Raw genomic sequence first — 17,727 nt, forward strand, 5'->3', positions numbered from 1 at the left:
CCATCTTCCGGTCGTTTCCTCACAGGACACAGAGACAATGTCAATGCGTTCTTCCCGCGTTCACGCCCGTACACGAGATCCGCGCTCACGAGACAACGCCCACGGTAGACCACGTTTTTGGCAACTACGTACTCGGTAACCACGTTCACGGCGAACCACGCTCACGGCGAACCACGCTCACGGCGAACCACGCTCACGGCGAACCACGCTCTGCTACCATGTTTGAATAAGGTTTTATTTAATATGGTACACCGTTTCGAGAACGTACACAACTTATGGAACGCGCGACTTGAACGTGTTAACGTGTTAACGTTACGACGACTATATAAAAACTGAAAACAAAACTATACTAGACGCGCGCGCTGCAACAGGCAACAGCCAAGCGGAGACAGAGAGAGATAGCATGTGTTGCCAACCTAGACATTACAAAACTTCTAGTCATTCTACAGGCAGGGCGGACAACTTACAATTTAAAGCGTTTTTCCGTTCTATCTCAACAGCAATATCCTTGGATGTATGCATTTGTAGATAGTAGAGACCTCCTTTTAGTTCACCTACTCCAACTAGCTTTCTATCCATAAAAATCTTTGCTTGGCCATTTTCAAATACCACAGACCCGCCACTTCGATCAATCTTGCTGACGGAAATCAAATTTTGGCGTGATGATGGGGCGTACAGTACATCCTTCAGAACTCCAGACTTCTCCCGCCCATTGACCATTAAGTTCATAGGTATGTGTCCACCTTTGACAGCATACATGGATTCACCATCCTTAGCTACGCCAATATTGATAGGAGAGTCTAAATTATGTGACTGAGGAAGAAGCGAGTCATTATTTACAATATGAGCAGTGCAGCCTGAGTCAATGACACTTTCGAAATTTGTGCATGCCTTCTTACACGATGACGTTATGAATGCAAATGGTTTGTCAGAACCTGCAGTATCGTCCTTGCTCGTGTTACCTGAATTTGCTTGCTGTTTAGTAAACTTCTTCTTTGCGACTTTACTTCTACATTTATTCGCCTTGTGACCAGGTTTACCACATTTATAACATATTACTTTAGCTTGTGCTTCAAAGCATAGCGGTGTCCCAGCCGTACCGTCCGTATTTGTTTTTTCGCCCTTTAACTTCAATTCGGCTTCTAATAGGCGGCCTTTTATTCGATCCATGGTGAAGTCGTCTTCTTCGAGTGTTTCGAGTGTAGCAACGACGGTGTTGTACTCACTTGGCATGGCTATTAGTAGAAATATAACCAGTTCTGATTCATCGACTGTACCCCCCGCCGATTTATAGGCTCGAACGGCAGCTTCGAATTCCATAAAAAAATTGCTAAGCGGTTTGTCCTTCTCGCATTTCATGAACATGAGCTTCTTCTTGAGATATACTTTTGTTCCTAGCGATTTGCGTTCGAATATGGCACACAAGGAATTAATCATCTCGTGGGTGGTAGACTTATCCTTCACCTAATCCAAATGTGAATTTGCGATACACCGTACGATTAAATTCCTCGCCTTCGCATCTGACGTTTTCCAAACAGCGGATTCTAGATCTGTGGCTGTCGGTATCTTTTTCGCATGTTCTCCAACTTCCTTGTCTTCCAGCAGTGCTAGGATACGGAATTTCCATGACGAAAAGTCAGTCCCAGCAAATTCCAAACATGTTGCTCGGGTCCATAACCTATTAAGGAAATTGATTTCAAAAAGAAAAAAGTTTCAAAAAGGATATCTGGATAATCTGCCGGAACTAAATTCTGCTCTGTATAGATATATTTATATCATGAAGTAGTATAAGGAGACATGACTCCGTAGTCACGAAGTGGTCACAAAAAATGTTCCGTATGGAGGAATGTTCGCTAAATGGAATAGCTTGCAACATTTCGTCACCATCTTGAAATTGTGACAGCTGTTGAGACACGAAAAGGTTAGAAACACATGATCACACGTGTATACGGTAATAAATGTAAAATATATCAGAAATGTGTTTCATAAGTAAATATAATATTTTATAAACGTATAAAAACGTTTTTCATTGGGCCTATACTAAAATAAATAATCATACGCGTAAGTATATATTATATAATTATAAATAAGCAAAAATAAATGTTAAAATTAAAAGGAAATATATAATTTAAATACGTTTACCTTAATTAAAATTAATATAATTAAATATATTTCAGAAAGACGAATCCCGGATACAAGTAGAGAAACATAAGGAACTTAAGAATAAAACACAATGGAACATAAGAATAGACATATATATTTTAAATATTTGCAAGATAATTTGGAGTTGATAACTCTTCCGTCTACAGAGTGGAGTTATTCAAGAGGAAATGAAAAGTTTTTTGGTTTCCAAAAAGTAGAAAGTGATTATAGTGTAAAAAAAAGAATTGCTTTTTTTATCAAATAGACAGGTTAATATTTATATAAATAATAAAATTCATTTTCTTTCAAAATTTATTGTAATTGTAAATATTGAAGAATTAAATGAATTGTTACAAGTTGTTGATAAATTATAAGAAAAAAGTAACAATCGTAAAATTAAGATAGCTTAAATGTAAATTTAATTGTAATATGTAATATTTATTTCGATAGTTCAATTCATATTAGATACTGAAATTGTTATATTTGTACGATCATGAAAGATCAAAGAGTATCATATCAGGTATTATGTTATTTTAATGTAAATTATGTATACATATTTACGTGTATGTATATAATTATGTATATATATATATACACATATGATTTTTATAAAAGAATTGGAAATTAAATAAATGTCAAACAAATCATATTATAAAATAATTGTATTATAAAATAATTGTATTATAAAATAAAATTGTGTGCTTTAGTTTCTAAAATAAACATTTTGTTTAACTTGGTATTAAACTTACAAAAAAATATAGGTATAGGTAATGTTTTCAAAAAACAAGTTTTTATTATTTTTTTAGTTTTATATTCTTTTTGTAAAAATGCATCTTTCTTAATAATATCTTCGGACTTGAAGTGCAACTCATAAATTCTACTACTTTTTTTTATTTGTACATTTTTTGTACACATAATATTGTACCATGAGATAAACATATCAATCTATAAAAAAAATTAAATTTTTGTTTTGAAATAAAATGAATAACATAAAAAGCATGTTTGTTTATTACTGACAGTTCATTGCCAGTACTGTAAATCTATAGTTTATGTCATGCACATTATAGATTTTCAGTACTGACAGTGAACTGTCAGTAATAAACGAATATGCTTAAAGTAAATATACTCTTAAGCTTACAGCACACAATGCTATTTTGTGTGCTTTATTACTTGCCGGCTCCTGTGCTAGCGAATCAATAGACAGAGTTGATAATCATTTTGTCTGCCAATTCGCTAGCACAAGAGCTTGCAAGCAATTTAGCAGGCAAAAAAGCATCGTGTGTTTCATTCTAACTGTAGAAAAAACTTGAAACAAAGTACTTCTTTGAATATAAATACTTACTGTACGAGGTGTAAACAAACTTTTCTTTTCGTCTTCTTTTCTGCCTCCTCTGCTGCTGCATCCTTTAACGCAACAGGCCATTTTTTTCAGAATTTACTTTATCTATAATGTAATCAAAATTAAGAGCATTAAACTTGAGACATCTAAAGTAAAACATCTATTATGAGTAAAAAGTTGAAAATATTAATACAGCAAAAATATACTATTTATATTAATGTGTGTTTGGACTTAGAAAATATACAAAATCTAATTATTAATAACAAAAAAAATATTGCTCAAAATTAAATATTAATAATTACTTAATTTAATTTACATGGAAATAATTTTAGGTTATAAAAGCTTCTTCCTTACCTCTCAACGAAGCTGGCACTTGATTTCTGTCACACAAGATGACACAATACGGCCTGATACGGCCACAATTTTTAAGTCCTTTTGGGACGAATTGACCAAATGCGATTGCATCAGTAACCTTTACAAATCAACAGATTCACACATTGCACATTGCACATATAAAACCTGTTCGTTTTCGTTACACTTTTGATCTAGTGCAAGCAAGTGCAAGTGCAATAGGTTAGAATGAAACAAATATACTTTTCTCTCGTTCTAACTTATTGGTGGAAAGATGGCGACGAAATGTTGCAAGTTATTCCGTTCAGCGAACCTCCCCTCTACACGGAACATTTTTTGTGACCATCTTTTGCTTCTCGACACTATCTAGTCATGTCTCCTTATACTACTTCATGGATCGAGCATCGAATCTTTTCCTTGCGCGCTATTGTTCTTATCTCGCTCACTTCTATTGCTGTCCTACTCGCTCTTATTGACGACTCGCTTGCTCTCATACCTTCTCGCTCGCTCACGTTACAGCTGTGTTTTAAGACCGACACGCTTTAAATATTTATACAAATTATCACATTTAACATTTTTTATATACACCGGAATACACATGTATTAATAAATTTCTCAATTATATTATAATAAACAATTTACAACAACGAATCGAGAATAATTTTATTCAATGTAACTCGGTATAACTGTCACTCATTATTATTTATAGTACTACTGTGACACTTATATATTGTACTGTTTCAATATATGTGTCGCAACGCGACGAAGTACTTACGTACAAGCAGTTTTTTTTTTTTTTTTTTTTTTTTTTTTTTTTACGAGAGAGGGGAAAATGCCTGACGCACACCCGCGTTGGCCGTCCGGCGGGGTAGTGTGGGGCTTGCACCCACTAAAAACCCCTCCCCTTCATTCTGCAATATTAAGATTTCTAACAATATAAACAGTTAATACATTAATATCTTTGAAAACAAATATATATATATATATATTATTTGAAAACAACTAATTTTTTAAGGCTATGCTATATAAACTATTTATATTTAGGTGATGTGCAATTTAAACATAGAACGCATTTTTAAAGAAATTTATCAAAAAAAAAGATTTAAACTTTGTTATAAATTTTATTTCTATACTTTGTGTTGCTGTTAAAGAGCATGACGTAAAAATCACAATCACAATTGAAATAATTGCATAAATCGTCGACTAACAGGTTTTATCACGGGGAAATATACATAAATGTAGGTTTCCTTTAATAAAAATATCAGTTGTATTTTTAACATCTTTTTTTCTCATATTTACATTTTATGACGTTTGTTATTGCAAATAATTTATGAATATTATCGATATATAGTGTGTACATAACTTTTTAGTTTCAGTAGTACTTTTAGTAGTAATACTTTTAATAGTGTAGTTGTTATAGATATATGTAGTTATATAGAATGACGTGTGCAACACTTGATATGCTTATGTTAATAGCAGCATAATAAATCTAAATGTAATACTTTTTTAAATCTTCATTATAATTTACATCTTATTACGCATCATTGATAACAAAAAAATGCATAATTTTACAATTTCGTAGCATGATCACATATTACAACTTTTTATATATTCCGTGACAAGACCTGCTAGTCTACGATTTATGCAATTATTTCAATTGTGATTGCAATCTTCTACATGAAATTGAAAAATGTATGCTTATTTTTCTCATTACTGGAAATTTATACTCTTTACAAAGTAACATAACTTGCAAATATATATATGCCTCTATTGAGACATAATAGATGCAATGTCATGATACAATGTAGAAAGTATCTCTGTCCATAATGACGGAACGATAAGATGCAATAAAACAATAATAGATTTAAAAAAGTATTGTAATTTATATTTTGTAAACAATTAATATGTAAAAAGCATTTATTTACATAATATTTTAAAATGATTCTGCGTTCTATATGTTATTTTATTGCTGATTTTTTTTGCTTATGTATTGCAGATTTTTTATTCTATCTTGCTGCATCTTCTATTTATTCTATCTTGCTATCTTGTAATTATTTCTTATTTGTGTAACAAATTACTCATTTTTCTGCGGGTATTGCCTTTTTTTATAGCACGATTGTTATATCTCGTGCGAGAGTACAATTTCACCTTCGTCATAAATCGCAACGCTTGCAGTCGATGATCGTAGCACGCATTATTTTTGTCTAGCCATTCACAGTGTTTTTCATTTGTTGCATTTATACATTCATTCGTTATCTTTTCTAAAATTTGTTTTAATGACCAATAATGTAGCCATACACGATTGAATGTCATTAATTGCGTTTGGACCACTTTTGTAAAAAGATCTGTCGGTCGTACCAATTTCGTTACTGCAGGAGCATCTTCGTCTGCATTTGGATATTTTTGAAATTCTATGTACATCTCATTTTCAGTTGCGTTTTTCATTGGCGTTTTCATCATGCAATCACGACAATTTTTGCATTTCGTTTTTCCTACGCTTTGTCGCGCTATATATCCAGCAAAAAATGCAACAGCATTTTGATCATACATATTTAGTGCCTCAACGTTTTCTGCATTTTCCACATTATCGTATTGCTCGAGAAGTTGCAAATCTTCCATAAATGTTTCATCTTCAGAACTACCGTCACATTGTATGACAGTATGATTTGCATTCAATGAATTTTCTAATGTTTTAACAACATGACTCGGTGAGTTAATAAGAGACTCAGCTTCAAGGCATTGAACATTGCCTTTATCAGTTGTTGGAATATATCCCGTAGATATTATATGTCTCAGAGAAAGTCGGATCATTCTTGCTGTGGGGTTGGGATTAAATCCTCCGCGTTAGAGAATAAATGTTCAACCGAGTCTTGATTACATACCTGTTGCAAGTTCAAAAAGTTTTCAAATCGCCTTGTGAGTTCTTTATATACTTGAAGTATAGCTTGTACAGTTAAAATGAAGCCTTTGAAACAAGGTATTTTTGATATTTTGTAAAATTTTTTTTCAATTATCACTAATTTTCTTATATTCCCACTCTTCATTAGTACCTATAATTTACTTCTGTAAAAGGATTTTGCGATCTATAAAGCCGTTTCAAAGAACGAGCTTTGACAGATATGTCGGCGTACAGGGGCCCGATTCTCTATATCGACAAACGTATGCGTAAACTCTGCTCTAATAGAAAAGCTGCAAGCTTATTGACTAAAAACTGTGCGATAGCCAATCAATTTGCAGCCTTTCTGTTAGAGCAGAGTTTGCGCATACGTTTCTTGTTAGAAAATCGGGCCCCAGGGGGTCGATTGTGTATCTTGAAACAAAGTGAAAATTACAAAAGTGAGGAAATTTACTAATGTATCTACGATTTCATTTGTCGAAATCTAGTAAAATCTGTTCACTTTTGTAATTTTCACCTTGTTTTAAGATACACAATCGACCCCCAGATGCCTCGTTAGACAAGGATACCCTAGATGAGTTTCTATAATAAGAGTTAGGACAAACCGCCGTCATGTACAGCCATATGATAGCTTTGTCTCTCTCCCACTAACTTCTTGGCTGAAACATATGGCGACCATGATAGCATTGTCTCACTCCCACATACAGCTTGTCTCACTCTTACTAACTTGGCTGAAACATATGACGGGACCAATCAAAAATCGTCACCGCATTGGCTTAACTCTTATTATAGGAACTCTGTTATCTCTCGCGTATTATTCCTTTGTATGTCATTTGCATGCACCCATTTATCCCTCTCTCTCTGTCTCTCTGTCTCTCTGTCTCTCTGTCTCTGTCTCTGTCTCTGTCTCTGTCTCTGTCTCTGTCTCTGTCTCTGTCTCTGTCTCTGTCTCTGTCTCTGTCTCTGTCTCTGTCTCTGTCTCTGTCTCTGTCTCTGTCTCTGTCTCTGTCTCTGTCTCTGTCTCTGTCTCTGTCTCTGTCTCTGTCTCTGTCTCTGTCTCTGTCTCTGTCTCTGTCTCTGTCTCTGTCTCTGTCTCTGTCTCTCTCTCTCTCTCTCTCTCTCTCTCTCTCTCTCTCTCTCTCTCTCTCTCTGTGAGTATCATTGCTTGTCTATTCTCTTTGCTCCTGCTTCAAGTGAATCTGTTTTCTGCCGTAAATTGCCTCCGGGCCATTTTGTTGCAGGTATTAGCGGGTTTTTTGTCGCTTGTCGCGTGCTATCATTATCTTTCTGGTGCTTGCAACCTAATTAAAAGCATTTCTGTGGCAAATATCATCGCTTGTTCTAACCTAATTCTTGGCTGTTCCTGTGGAAGGCGTCGATGGCGTCGATCTCATCTACGCATGCGCCTATCGTTGCCGATCTTCTCTATCTACATGCTATTTTCTGAACACGTGCTATCTAAGTGACCGCGGATTGGCTGCTCGGGTTGATCTCCGCGACATCTATACGAAACACTCTGATTGTGGATCGATACTACAGAACTCTACTTCTTTTAAGCCTAGTGATTAAACGATTGTATACAACACACGCAGGGTTGTGTCAAAACTTACGTTGGTACGAAGTCCGCTAGTGCTTGTTGCAAGACTCACTTTTGTTTATCATGCTTCCTACGGCTCTTACACTGACTACATCTAATATTGATGGCGCCTCTTTCTCTCGTTCACACTCGCCTAATACTACTGACGAGCTTTTGCGCGTGCTGATGGCGAAGCTTATGGAGTCAGAAGCTAGATTTTTAGCTCTTATTGAAAATCAACAGCGGACAAATGAAGGAATCACTGATAAGCTTGATTGTTTAACTCGAATTGCTGACACCGTTGCTCAAAACTGTCAGCGCATTACTAAATTAGAACAGGAAAATGCTAATTTAGTGCGAGAGCTCCAAGACTTAAAAGCCGCTCGGTCTACTCAGCAGATTTATGAAGGCAACGAGCTTATTATATCGGGACTGCCGGCGACATTGTCCGTTACCCCTTCTGAGCTTGCTCATAATGTGTTTAACGGTCTAGATGTCCCACATCTTTCTTGTCATATTCTTGATGTTAGAACTGTAGTTAAAAATTCTCCGCCAGCGGCAGTTCACGACCGACCCGTAACAACTGTACCTGCTCGCTCTTGCATAGTCACCTTAGCCTCGAGTGCTGTCCGCGACTTTATTATAGCAAAAAAGAGAGCCAAAAGACTGCTTAAGCAAAGTGATGTGTGCGGTAACAATTCTGATAAAAGTGTTCTTGTAAATGAGCTTCTCTCTAAAGACACTTACGAACTGTTGCAATTAACAAGGCGTGTTGCCAAAGAAAGGTCTTATAAGCATGTATGGTTACGACGCGGTCGAATACGTGTCAGGCATTCTGAAGGCAAACCTGTTATTTATGTCAACTCTAACTCTGACCTTACAAGGCTTATTTGACTTATCTGACTGGTCCGACCTGCTCGTCCCTTGTTCTTTGATCGTTCGGCATAATCATCATGTAATTCTTCTCGGATACGTTTTGTTAAATTCAACGCTTATTCCTTTCGTGGACATATCGACTTGCTTGCATGTGAAATTGGATAACATTGTTTCTGGTATAGAGCTTCTAGTCCTTTCATTCCTTATTATTAGCTCGTAAATTGCACTACGCCTTAGTTCTTAGTTTATGTGCACTATTTAGTTCTTTTCAGTAATACTTGATCCTTATATTTTATTCTTTTTCACTGTACTCATTATTAGTTTAAGTTGCGTTAGTTCTTAGTTTTATAGTGTATATTATTGAGATTGCTGGTTGCTTGCCTTAAGAGAGAGCGCATGCATATCATGCTAGCTCCTGTCGCTATATTTCGCTTTTGTTTATATCACATTGTATCTTTGCATCTTGCAACTGCTATATATTATTGTAATTGCTGTGGTATTGTAACTGCTATAGTATTGTAATTGCGATATTATTGTAACTGCTATATTACTTTTTGCTCCTTAGCCATTGCTCGGGCATAATAAATCTATCAATCAATCAATCAATCTCTCTCTCTCTCCCTCTTTCCTTCCCTCCCTGTTTTTATATACAATTCTTTGAGCTTCGGTCATTTGGAACCGGTTTCCAAAAAGATCGGTAACAAAAAATAGTACACTTTATAGCACTCCCCAGGAAATTCTGTCCCTACTTCATGCATAATTCTTTGAGATTCAATCATCAATTATTTCCCGAAATAATTGTTGGGAGAAGACTTTGAACGAGCAATAAGTTCCCGCCCTTCTAGAGGGCAGCTCCCGGTTGGCGGTGCTAGAGTCCCTTTATAAGAGTCTGGACAGACTTTGGGAGTGCAACAATATGGCGTGAATGTCACGTATATATAGGGACTCTATTCTAGACGCCCTAGATGGAAGAAAAACACTATGGCGTCGATGACTACACGTAATCGTTGTATTGTTGTGATATCGTGAGAGAATTCTACAGAGGTTGTGAGAAAGTGTGTTTGTCTATATTTTTATTTTGACTTGATAGAGATAAGATAACCAAAACTTTAAAATACCTGAAAAAAATATTTCAATAAAATAAATTATAATAGTATACAATTTATTGATAGAGAAAATTACGAGATGTATATATAGATAAATGCATGACATTGTCATTTTCATTTTTTATTAATTTTGTAATTCTTTATTTCAAATTCTAAGACACCTATTTTGTAAATGTTAACGACATCATTTCGTGCTTTGCGCAGGTATGTAACACTACAGTGCTACAGCAAAGCACGTAACAATATCGTTAATGTGTACTGGCACGTAATATGCACGTAACTTTGCGGAATGGATTCCTGTCGAAATTATACTGTTTTCCCTAAAAATACAATAGAAATGTAGGAAATAACAATTTCGATCGGAATCCATTTCGAAAAGTTCCATAATACGCACCTTGAGAGAGGCTCCTAAGGCTCGTTATTTTACCGCTCGTGATTGGTTCCGCCATGGTGTTGCACGTCCAATGAAAATAAGGACCAGTCTGTCCAGACTCTTATAAAGTAGAGATTCATCGGATTCACTTGAAACTCGTTACTCGGGGGTTTTGGGGGTCGCTGATTGCGAATCTGAAGTCAGATTTTAAAAATTCAAAATGGCGGATCCAATATGGCGGACTGATTTTTCTTAAATTCATCGGATTTACTTGAAACTCGTTACTCGGGGGTTTTGGGGGTCGCTGATTACGAATCTAAAGTCAGATTTTAAAAATTCAAAATGGCGGATCCAATATATCTAACAAAGGCAAGATGTAATAATCCAACCAACGAAGGCAAGATGTAATGCATAATCCAGCCAGCAAAGGCAAGATGTAATCGACAATCCAGCCAGCAAAGGCAAGTTGTAATAATCCAACCAACGAAGGCAAGATGTAATGCATAATCCAGCCAGCAAAGGCAAGTTGTAATAATCCAACCAACGAAGGCAAGATGTAATGCATAATCCAGCCAGCAAAGGCAAGATGTAATCGACAATCCAGCCAGCAAAGGCAAGTTGTAATGTAGGTTCTTTAGTTTTCTGTTTGCATTGGTTGTGGCTTTTCCTTAGGTATAGTTATAGAAACGTCACATATTCCAGGGTTAGGTGTACTTTTATTTTATTACATTCGCAAGCATAAGATACAAATAAGATGGAGGATGGAATGTGTTACGGTTAGAAGAGTAACTCAGGCACCTTGGTTACGAACGAATGTATTTGATGTATTCTTATTCAACAGATACAGTAATAGGCTGATACAATACGTCATGCACAAGACTGATGCAATGGACTGATATAAAAAATGTAATAGCGGATCGTAACAAGGCACGCGTGCACGCGGGACGTCTCTCTCTCTCTCTTTCTGAGGGCAAATAGAACGGAACCGGATCTAATGAAATTAGATGGCGTATGCGTTGCCGTCTCGAGCGCTGTCGTTCCGAGCGCTGCTATCGTGCAGACCGTCCAGGGCGGCCACCTCAACACAATGGAATGTTAATGAAATGATGATCTGCTGATCGTCTTTTGTTTTCAGGGTTTCGTAACTCTAGGCCGAACTGTTTAAAACGAGACTCCAAAATAGGTTCTATGTAGATTTAATGTAGTGACAAAGAAGATTTAGTGTTGGTTAAAAGTTAGTTCACCGTTAGATTCGTGATCAGCGACCCCAAAAACCCCCGAGTAACGAGTTTCAAGTAAATCCGATGAATTTTGAAAAAATCAGTCCGCCATATTGGATCCGCCATTTTGAATTTCTTTAAACTGACTTCAATTTCGTAATCAGCGACCCCAAAAACCCCCGAGTAACGAGTTTCAAGTGAATCCGATGAATTTAAGAAAAATTCGTCCGCCATATTGAATCCGCCATTTTGAATTTTTAAAATCTGACTTCAGATTTGTAATCAGCAGCCAAAAATCTTAAAAGAACCATTTCGGCTGAATTTTTTGGACATTATTATTGGAGTATAAATGTGAAGCTGCTATATTTTTTGATTGGAAATGATCAACTTTGACCCCCTATATTTCTTAAACGGGGCGTATGCTCCTCTTAAAATTTTGCAGGAATTATTGGGTCATCATAAGTAACCATTTGGCATAAAAAAAGTTTCAAAAATCAAGGTACCGAAAACGGGCATTTTTTGCAGGGGGCTTGCCGATGCTCTGTATGGGCCCCGTGCGTGTGCGTGATCAACCCGAGCTCCCATGCATAGATCTTTTCAGCAGTGCTGGGGGTCGCAACGGACAGTGGTGTGCGCGTGCGGATAGCCCTGCAGAGGCGCGTGGTTTTCTCGCTTTGGGGTTATTGTGAATTGCAGTGCGTTCTATATAGCCTCATAAGCATTAAATTTTTATCGCTGAAAGAGATCTAGTGATAGAAATTGTAAATTATTTTTTGTCAATACGAATGTTGGTTTATCTAGTCAAAAGAGGAATGCTAATGTTCAATTGATATTTAAATCCCGATATAGATGGAAGAAGAAGGCCAAGATGCGCTGGTCGACTACGACAGCGATAGCAGCTGTATCACGGTAATAGATAGAGAAGCAAAAGATAAAAACGAGGAGACAGTAAGAAAAAATAGAGGTAAGAGAGTATTTTTTTTTTTTTGAAAATAAAGTAGTCCAGAAGAATAATATATATATGCATTCAGAGAAAATAAAAATAGTAATTTCAAAATTCCATATAGAAGCAAAAGATAAAAAGGAGATGGAAAGAAGAGGTGCAATCCCGAAAAAGAACTTGCCTAAAGTCAGAGAAAATATAGATGTGACCAAAGCATGGGAAGAGAACCGTCCAGGGACCCTATTCTTGAATTCGTGATATAATTATCGCATGCGGAAAATATCGCACGGTCGACCGTATCGCATGCGACTTCAGTCATACTCTCATCTGTCATGCGATAAATATTGTGTGCGATAAAGGCTGTGTTCTATAAATTATGTGATATCTTACTTGAAATTGGTGAAATGCAAATTAGTACAGTTAAAAAATATTAATTGTGAAAATCTAATTAAAATGGCATTGGCGTCAAATAAAGTGAAGAAACGATGTACATATATGTTAATGAAGAACAAAAAAATTTGCTGGTTGGTAAGTATATTTGCTCTCAATTTGTACCAACAGTCTAACGAAATTTGCTTTAAATTCTCAGTTAACTCGTTGAGCTCATTCAGTTGAAAATTTGCAATTTGTATTTAAAGACACTTAATGAGTTAACGAAATGGGTAAGAACTCAGACACAATGCGAGGAATAATGCACGTCTATTAAAAAAAGATGCGTCTGAGCCCTAATAGCTGCTTAATAGACTGCTAATTATTATTTATTAATCTTTTAATACAGTCATGCTCTATAATATATATTTGAATTGCAGAATTTATGCGTAAACATCCGGAGCTACAGAGTGGAAAGTTTTCTGCAACGTTTAATTATAAACATGCTCAAAAATTATGGGAAGAAATAACAGCAGAATTGCATGAAATACCTGGTGCACACAAAGAGTGGAAACAATGGCGAAAAGTATGTATTATATTGACAGACAGCCAAACTTCTTTGTAAAGAGAAAAAATTATATACTTTAAGCGTCGTCTACAATCGCAGCAGGAGTATACAGTAAAACGTAAGTAGTAAGTTATTGACTAATGGGATTTTTACAATTCAAGAATAATCGACTGTGGTTGGTCAATAGCTTACTGCTTACGTTTTACTGCATATACTCCTGCTGCCATTGTAGACGACGCTTTAAGTAATCTGATTGTCTACTTTCTGTATCAGACTTGGCAAGACATGCGAAGTTCCACTAAAGCCAAAAATGCTTCGATCAAGAACCATGCGAAAAAAACTGGTGGAGGGCCTGCGTCAAGTCAGATTTTAACCGAAACAGATCAAAATGTTCTGGCACTTATGGGTTCAACAGTTGTGGAAGGACATAAGACAGTTCAAGAATCCAACGTGAAATTTGTAAGCAATCTTTGTTGTATTGTATTATAATATCTAAAACGTATTAAGAAATCATAATATTAAAACAGAAAATATGCGTAGGATAGACCGGAGCACGTTGTCACACATTTTTAAAAATATTTTTTGTATTTTTTACATTCAATATTTGAGAGTACTGTGATATGCCAAAATTTCGAGTGAATTCTCTGCTTCAATTGGACAGTATCGAATTTAGTGTGATTGTTACTCTACAGTTGTTACATAACAATAAGTAATGACAGGTCGCTTGTGACCGGGGCACGTTGTCACATTGAATGTAATTGTATGCAAAATGTTATCCAAACTGTATTCAACGTAAATATCAATATATTATAGTGCGCTGCAATGTAAAAAAGTAAAATCCTTTACAGAAACATTTATTTTATTTCAAAAAAGTACAAAAAGCACGAAGTTTTCGTCTTAATCTAAATACAAGAATTCCACTTGAATGCGCAACTTATTGATACACATTTTTTTTTATAATCATGTCTGTGATTAAACATAAAATATTTTTACTCGTTATCGTCATCCGAAGATTCTTTTTATCCACATTCTATATTATACGATTATAAGTCTTTTTTATATTTTTCGTGACAACGTGCCCTGAGGGCATTTTTTTACTCCAAACAGCCTCATGGCCAACACGTTCGAGATATTCATAAGGTTAGGTATTGCACGTGGTAGGTAAAAGTATATACTTTAAGATAATATAAAGGTCTATTTTGAAAAAAACATAAGCTTCATGTCCAATACGTTAAATATTAGACAATAAAATTTTACTTACGGTCGCAAAAAACTTTCAAGTTGATTTTACGTCAACACGGCTAGAGCTATCTCAACACTGTAAACACACGAAAGATGGGCATACACTAACACGTTTTGGGAATGACGAGTGCTGCCCTTTGGTTATTAGTTTTTTAAATAAAACCGATGTGACAACGTGCCCCGGTCTACCCTATACATTGATATTTTTTTGCAGGAGTGGATTACAAGAGTAGATGATTCAATTATATTTGAAATCGATGATAGTGAAGATAAGGAAAATTTTCCCATAAAAGACAAAAGTCAATAGATAACGCAGTTTTCCGAGCCACAACAGTCATTGTCTTCTCAAAATTATCATTGCAGCAAATTCGAAGATGATAACTCACCAAAAGAAAGCTTAAACAACAATAATGACAATTACAATAATAACAATAACAAATCTTTAACAAAAATAACAACTGCATTAGAAACACCAATCAATGTAGTCAACAACGCATCACACATTCCTGTAACGCCAATTTGTAATGACAATCAGAATGATAACAATAACAAATCTTTAACAAAAATAACAACTGCACTAGAAACACCAATCAATGTAGTCAACAACGCATCACACGTTCCTGTAACGCCAATTTCAAAATCGATTACCATAAAAGGAGGTGTTAAAAGATCTGCTTCACAAAGATATAACAAATCAATAGAACAAACTGAAAAGTTGGCGAACATTTCGCAGATAGATAGCACAATACGAAAATCGTATTACAAAAAAAAAAAAATTAAAACTTTATAAAGAGTTAGCTCTGAAAGAAAGAGACGTCATTGCCAAAGAAAATATATGCACATTACTGAAGCAATTTGTGAAAAAAGCAAATAATAACTAAGATAAGCTAAGATGTAGGCTGTGAAAATGAACATTAGTGTGTTCATAAGTAAACAAATGTTCCTATAAGCTATGTTGCGTATAAAAATTTTTACGTATGTTAAAAAACTTAAAGATAAAAAATTAGTTATTTTATGTTCAGTTTTTTATTGCCCGATGACTAATTATAAACTGATTATAATTATAAATGTGATTATTGTTTGTACACATGGTTATGTGTATACATATATACAAAAAATACAAAATATTGTCAAGAAAAGTACTGTCGTATTAAATTATTGCGAATTCTTCGTCCAGCTATTAGTTCGTGATTTCTATTTAACATATCTATCCCCGGTTCATTTACATCCTCTATACCATCTTGACCACAGTCCAATACTTCATCTTCTGCTTCAGGTAAGGGCATGTTGTCCTGAATGCACATATTATGCAACACTGTACAAGCATTGATAATTTTCGAGCATACATCTGGCTGGTAATGTAAAACCCTATGTTTCAACAGGCAACGAAATCTCATCTTCAAGACACCATTGCAACGTTCAATAAGTGATCTAGTGCTCATTTGCAGATCATTGTATCTTCTCGTTGCAATATTAGGATCATTGTTTATTATTGGAGTCATCATCCAAGGTCTAAGCGCATAACCAGAGTCACCTGTATGTAAAGCAATATAATGTCATCCATTTAAACTGAAAACAATATTTAATGATCACTTTGATGATTACATATTACCTAATAAGAAAAACCTGTGTCCACGATTGTAAATATCTTGCATTATAAGAAGAACATTACTATTATTTCAGATATACGAATCGTGAGTGCTTCCAGGATATCGGGCATTAACATTCATTATCCTAAGATCAGTATCACATATCTGCAAATAAAGCTGTACTTGTATGATTTGTGTAATAATATAATTGAATTTTGTGTTAATGCACAATCTCACCAATTGTACGTTAATAGAATGATATCCTTTTCTATTCACATATATATGTTCAAGATAATTTTCGTCTTCTTTAGGAGGTGGAAAAATTGCTACATGAGTGCAGTCTATACAACCAATCGCTCCTGGAAAGCGATGATTTATCCAAAATCTATGTATATATACTGTCACGACTTTTTGCACTCCCGGACCGCTCCGGGACGTGAGCCGGATCAAAAGGACTTAGGAGAGCGGGATGGATGGCCTCTCCAGGGATTTCCTCGCACCTCCGATACTCCACGAAATGTTCCGAATGTTAGACGCGTACCTTCGCGTCCACGAAATCGCGAAAACCTAAACGAGACGCGAAACGAAGTGTGGAGGTGCGTGGAATCGGCTAGCTTGACCTAATCACGGGCGGGGTTAATGAAGGGCGGCACGGCACTCGGCGGGGTGACACGTTAATTTCATACTCAGTCAGATAACAAAGAATATAATATTTATTGAGTACTGGTTGTCGAGAAAATAACAACGTTTAGCCATCCGGCTTCGATTAAACACAAGATAAGTTCGATAAATAAATCACGAATAGCCGGTGGCGGGGTGTCGAGATTCATTTAACCAAGCAAGTCGCGATATCGCTAAGAATGTTGGGCGCCAGGTGTGGAGAAGGCCACACCACCTTTGACTCGAAGTGCGTATCTCATATCCACGGAACGCCCGGAAGAACTACGCAATTAACATCTAAACGCACGAAGCGTGTGAACGCCGGTAATTTCTTAACGCGAGTATAGGACGCAACGCAAGTAATACCGGACGCAAAGTTTCTCAACGCGAGAGCACAATTATCAACCCGTAATAACGAAAGTCGAACACCGATCGATACGCTAACACCGACGCTCGAACACCAGAATTTCCCGACGC

At 35.9% G+C, this 17,727-nt stretch overlaps 2 long non-coding RNA genes and 1 pseudogene across 3 annotated transcripts; 2 read left to right on the forward strand and 1 right to left on the reverse strand.

Annotated features, from left to right (window-relative positions):
• Nucleotides 1–1,169: 1,169 nt before the first annotated feature.
• On the reverse strand, nt 1,170–11,803 carry LOC143898244 (uncharacterized). Its single transcript, XR_013257153.1, has 4 exons — nt 10,681–11,803; nt 3,836–10,298; nt 3,485–3,586; nt 1,170–1,903 (listed from the first exon to the last, which is right to left on the reverse strand). It is a non-coding gene; the product is annotated as an uncharacterized LOC143898244 (long non-coding RNA).
• A 780-nt stretch (nt 11,804–12,583) lies between these two features.
• LOC143898243 (uncharacterized) lies at nt 12,584–13,080 on the forward strand. The gene is made up of 3 exons (XR_013257152.1): nt 12,584–12,640; nt 12,729–12,843; nt 12,947–13,080. It is a non-coding gene; the product is annotated as an uncharacterized LOC143898243 (long non-coding RNA).
• A 134-nt stretch (nt 13,081–13,214) lies between these two features.
• LOC143898241 (uncharacterized) lies at nt 13,215–15,833 on the forward strand (annotated as a pseudogene). The gene is made up of 4 exons (XR_013257151.1): nt 13,215–13,350; nt 13,632–13,777; nt 14,033–14,218; nt 15,216–15,833. The product of XR_013257151.1 is annotated as an uncharacterized LOC143898241 (transcript).
• Nucleotides 15,834–17,727: the final 1,894 nt, after the last annotated feature.

This window comes from Temnothorax americanus, unplaced genomic scaffold, assembly GCF_048541705.1.
Source record: "Temnothorax americanus isolate GAGA-0224 unplaced genomic scaffold, ASM4854170v1 Scaffold225, whole genome shotgun sequence".
NCBI lineage: Eukaryota > Metazoa > Arthropoda > Insecta > Hymenoptera > Formicidae > Temnothorax > Temnothorax americanus.